We start from the raw sequence: 6,229 nt of genomic DNA on the forward strand, positions 1-6,229 counted from the left end.
CCTTGGAGATTTACGTACTTATGAAAAAACTTTAACCTTGGCCATAACTTTTGTACGGTAAGGGTTAGGGCTGTTACACTTCACATACGTAATTCTTGTTAAAAGACCTTTCATTAAATACCAAGAATTTTAACCCTTTGACTTTGGCTTTGGAGTTGACCTACTTTTAAGAACTTTACCCTTGGCCATAACTTATGAACGGTTAGGGTTAGGGTTTTCATCTTTCACATATGTATTAGTTGTGACAAGACCTTTCTTAAGAAACAACAACTCAGACCCTTTCACCTTGGAATTTGATCTACCTTTCATGAATTTATCCTCGACTATAACTTTGGAACAGGTGGTCTAGGGATTTTGTATTTCACAATCGTATTTCTTGTGAGAAAAAACCTACTTTGGGTAATATTATATTTAATTTGCATTTAAGAAAAGTTTAATCTTCGTTATGTTACCATACGAGGACATCAGTGTTTCACAAACACATCTTGTTTCAAATATATTGAGAAGAGATACGGCTTTCATATTTGACATTTGCATTACGTCTGACAAGATAATTCCGATCATGCTATGATTTCTTACCCCCTGACCTTGACCTTCACGATTGACCTTATTTTTTTTTTTTAAATCAACTTCAATGACAATTTCTAAATAAATGACATATGATAGGGTTTTCATATTAGACACAATATGTCATAAAAAATAATATCTCTCCCACAAAGACACCGAAAGAGGGGGACCACAATTCTTTGAATTTGCTTGTTTACCAACAAGTTTCATTTAACATTATATGATGGGCAGTTGATACGATAGTATTCAGCATTTAAGTTTTTACGAGTGATGCAGTAGTGACTAATGAAAATGGTTAATAAAGAACTAAACATTAGAGATAGATCATCAAACAGTTTGCTGGAGATCTCATACAGGTCTTTCAATAAATGCAAAATGTTTTGAATTCCTAATGATAGAAATAAATGAAAAATATTTGTGAAATCAACAGAACAGTTGTGCTTACAAGTGCAAGGGATTTACTAGAGATTTATGGAAGTTCTATGTCTGCATGTCAGATTGTACGATATATCACAGAATATTGTGAATTCATGTGAATACATCCATATTTTTTCCATTGCACTGGAACGTTTTCAATCATTCTGAGGCTTCCATAGATCGCTTGGATCTCTGACAAAGTTCAAATAGCTAGATAATTAGGATCTATTGAAAAAACGTACTTCCTTTGTACACTATCTATTTCCTTTTAAAGGAAATGTAACTTCGCTCAGTTAATATCTGCAGTCAGAGTTATTGAACTTTTATCAGTCTGGAAATTCCCCTATCTACCGTGTAAATGAAATCAGTTTTGTTAATTGCCAAATTTTAGGTATCGATATACCGAAATTAAAAGCTCCTGCAATATTAAGAGATATTTCCCTATTGAAGAAGTAGATAAAATAAGGAGATATACAAGGAGGTTTTTTTTCCCTTATTGAAGAAGTTGATATAATGATTGCATACGTTTTTTATGCCTTCACGTTTTATTTGATTCTCATGAGAATGCTCTAATTATCAAGATTTTTTTTAAATAACACAGGGTATTAATAACAAATATGCTGATGCATTCTTCGCATTTGGTACTCTAACTTTGAATTGAAATATATAAAGATAACAAATAATACTAAAGCTCAGAAGTCCATTAAATAATACCAAATTGGAGCAGAGCATGCACGGACCTCCAAACATCAGAGGTGTGATCAGGTGCCATGGCGGAGTGAGCATCCCCTGCCGACCATTTCAACCCGACGTGTGCTCCTTGTCATGATCTGGAAACAACAGGAAAATCTGTCGACAATTCGGTGTTTAAATAATGACCAAACAATTAGGATGAAAAACTTCAATCAGCACTTAAATTTAATAATAAATCATATCTTTGAATTTAAATGAGACTATTTATACGTAGAGCATACTCTTGCGTATCAAAACGTATCAAATCAATTGAGAAATATAAACCCTGTATGCGTGTGATGAAGGTACATGTATTTTGCTGTATAAGAAAGGGAAGTTGACGATTGAGAACGTTCACGTTTATCATAAATCTTGGTTCATTGATTACATTAACGTCTTAAGTAAAATATCTAAATATGAAACAGATGTGTCAGACTCTGTAATATCTTCATGTAACACTTTTTTTCACTTCAAACTCACTGCCATATATCGTATCGATATATCGTATCAACATAAGCATTGAAATTACCATTGTTAAAGGTACTTGGACACAGATTTGAAGTTATTATTTTCTCTATAATATTACGACTTATATATTTTTATAGCATTTCACACAAAAATTAATTAAAAATCTTATTTCATATAAAAGATATTAAAGTTTCAAATTTTTGGCGGGTTTGATTGACACATCTTTGCACTTTCACAAATTAATTTTATTCCTAATCATTAGTAAAAGTGGCAAATTTGTATATAATGAAAAATATTAATACTTTAATCCAGAAAATTCAGAGTAGACATGTTCGAAGCAAAACAAACACACAATATATTGTCAGTCCGTGCAGTTGTGGTAAAGACTGTGACGACTGAACGCAAAACATGAATAACAGAACTCGTGCCCTGTTTACAAAAACTGTGTACATAACACGAGTGTGCTCGATTTGCTAAACTCTGTACGCAACTCTTAGTTCGGAATGACGATACTTGTGAAGGAGTTTTGCTTTCTTACATTTCTACTCTGAATAAAATTATTTCTCTGGATAAAAGTTTTAATTTCTCATTAATACACAACAAAATTGCCACTGGCTATGGATATATAAAATTTGTGAAAGTGTGTATTCAAACCCGCCAAAAAATTTGAAGTTTTAATAACTTTTAAATGAAATAAGATTTTAAATTAATTTTTGTGTTAAACTATTAAAATATATAATGTAATATTATAGAAAATATTGATAGTACCTTTAATTGACAATATGTAATCGATATATCTGAATGCCGAGTTGAACGCCACAGCAAGTGTTTTCTTCTTTTTGGACAAATTCTGTTTTATATGAATACAAAACTAGGTCTGCTAATAAAGGGGCACAGTTTGTATCCACGGGAATTCCAAAAGATTGTTCGAAGACCTGATCTCCAAAAGCCACAAAGATATTGTCAATCAGAAACCCAATCATATTTTAATATCAATTTCAGAGTAACTGTGTGTACGATCAGAATTTTTTTAACAAAATAATTTTGCAAATGACCAGTAACAATGTTAGTAAATTCACGAGTTCCATTTTTATTTTTTATTTTTTAAAGCAGCTGTCAATATCTAAAAGTCTGGACTTAAATATATCTTAGGGAATGGTTGTATATAGAGTTTATGCTCTTTATATTGGTAAAAAAAATTTGTGATTTCAAAATTTTCCAAAAGTTCCTTGGATATTTTGAGTATTCACATCTGATTTACACCAATTTTCGAATATATATTATTACACAATGAAGGATAAAAGGAAAGAGGCTTGGTGGAACATTTACTGGAACTCGATATGTATTTTTGTTTGTAAGGATTTTTTATGAAGAATTGGAATCAAATATAGATAATGTAATTCAAATTCAGGTTGGTTGGTTGGATTATTAAAAATACTCAAAACTGACACAAGATTTTGAAGAATTTCCTCCTTAGAAAGGGAGCAATGGGTACAAGTTGAATAACCAGCAGTAGTATTACGTTCCAGTTCCTAACAGCCTTACAAAGACAATGTCGTTACCTGCTTTGTCAGCAGGGACCAATACAAATTAAACTGACCGTGTAAGCTCCCTTTTATGGGGAAAAGCAAAATGGTAAAAATCAGCCTATGTGATTTTTCTGGTTATTTGGCATTTTGTTTTTCTTTAAAAAAAATTAGTATTTCTGTATCATCTGAAACACTTAATCCATTCTATCCATATAAATTATTTGACCTGCCATCTTCTCAAATTGTTATAAAAAGCTCGGCATCTAGACTGTGATTTTTTTTTCTCCCTAAATTGAAAGGTGTAAAATATCATTCTTTATTAAATTTTCAACACTGAAAAACTTTTACTACGATATGATAATAGAATTGTTGCAAAACTTTCGATTAAAAATACGTCTTGTTATAAGACAGGGTAATTAAAAATAATCTTGTCAAGAGATTAAAACTGTCAAATATTATTGAACTCCATAAGAATATCACATCTTCAATCACACAGTTTCTTAGCTGTGACATCTCAACGGCTTAACTATAAATTCACAGTCTATGACAAAGGTGACCAAAAACAGAGGCAAAGAGACGATTTAAAAAAATTCAATATCTTGTAGCTTAATATTATAAGCATTTTTTTTTAAATGAAGGAGATAGAATTTTCTGATATTTTCATTCGAGATTTGTACTGTTCCATTAATGAAAATAACTTTAAAATCAATTTACAAGATACAGGCTACATTTTCACTCTCTAAGAATTCACATACTCTAGCTGTTCCTCTCCAGGAGAAAGAAAATCTGGGTTCTTCCTTGAATGACCTCGCAAAACGAGTTTCCCATAAAGCATTTTTAAAGAAAAAATCTTAATTTCTAACTCTGAAAGAGGAAGACGTTGGGAAAATATTTTGGCTATTTGCCCTATAGTTCAAAGTCCTAAACGCTTCTGAATATAAGAAGGAAACTTCACCTTTTTTGGAATAGTACTAACTTTGTTGTATTAATTCAACTTCTTGAAAGGCATAAATAAATAGTAACTTCACTTGAGAATCCATGTTAGAAAATTGTTAATACATACCTTACGAATATTTTTCATTGTACTTTTTGTACACAGTTTTGATTTATTTTTAACAGGTTATTTTCTCTCTTATCGTTAAATGTGTTATACAAAATTAATATATACCATAAAGGACCTTTTATTATCAAATGTTTCGAAATTGCTTCAAATTAAAAGAATTATAATATCTATGCATTTGATGCTTTTACATGATTATATTAAAAAACGAGAAGTTTATAAATGATGTGTAATTTCTGGAAAAAAATACAAATAGGTAACTTATTTTTAGAAAGAGGAACAACTTTTCATTCTACTAACATTTACTTATTTGATTAAATTTTCATTTTAATTTAATGCTTTACCAATGGATTTACAGGAATTAAGCATCTAAATACATATAATACATATACTTCATGGTCCTTATTTTTGTCAACTTCCTGATCGGCAAAATAATTCCTCCTATTATTGGAGCTTTGTCCACCATTGATAATGTAAAGTACTATCTAGGAAGTTTAAATGTTTAGTACATATGTGCCAAATATACAGCTTAACCAAACTTTAAGGTTTAATACAATAAAATCAACTGACCTGTATTTTTTTTTCTTTCGTTTGAAATTTACAGATAAAGAGAAGTATCCTGAGTTGATTTTTACAATTAACACTTAATCTTTTCATTAAAAAAAATTTCTGAAACTTTAATACTAATTTTTAATCATTTCATAACATTCACATTAATATAATTTTCATTTTTAACATAAAAAGAAAAAAAATGAAATATTACACAATAATATTACACAATAAACCAATAATTTCACTGACATAAATTTTAATGTCATTTCAGATAAGGGAAACTTAACAATCAAAAATTAATAATACAAATACTGGTGAAAGAAAATACATGCATGTAAATACTCATGAAATAATTTATCAACTTTATGGAAGGGGGGAAGGGGAGTCTATGTATTTAAATAAATATATGAAATAGTATGAAAAAATCTTCTGCTCATCTTGATTAAAAAATAATTAAATTACATCAAAAGTATGTAAATGACAAGGAAAAACAAATTCAAAAACATTTTTAGATAGTTTACAACTATATTCAATTAAATGCACATCATTTTTATTAATGTACACACTAATAAAAAATTAAAATTGGCTGTTTTTCCCAAATAACGAAAAATACCTAGTAAATATAATAAAATTCCAATGATTGTCCTAGTATTTAAATAAATATTAACATTAAATACACATCCACAACACATTCATAAATTATACAATATTCAATCATTTTTAGTTACATGTATGATCAATTTGTAAAACACTAAATAATTATATCTAGCTATCTCCCTGGTTTTCTTGATAGATGACCGATGTATACAGTGTCATGTACTCTTGAAGTACGCAAGCAGTAGTATTAATATTTTGAGAAGCAGGATGGAATTTCAATTTCTAACAAATATTTTCCTTAAATGTA

The 6,229-nt window shown here is 29.5% G+C and overlaps 1 protein-coding gene across 1 annotated transcript in view; it reads left to right on the forward strand.

Annotated features, from left to right (window-relative positions):
* LOC134270617 (transaldolase-like) overlaps nucleotides 1-6,229 on the forward strand; it is a 188,859-nt gene that overhangs the window by 46,802 nt on the left and 135,828 nt on the right. The window lies entirely within an intron of this gene.

This window comes from Saccostrea cucullata, unplaced genomic scaffold (assembly GCF_032062105.1).
Source record: "Saccostrea cucullata isolate Sc308-1 unplaced genomic scaffold, CSIRO_AGI_Scuc_v1 ctg171, whole genome shotgun sequence".
NCBI lineage: Eukaryota > Metazoa > Mollusca > Bivalvia > Ostreida > Ostreidae > Saccostrea > Saccostrea cuccullata.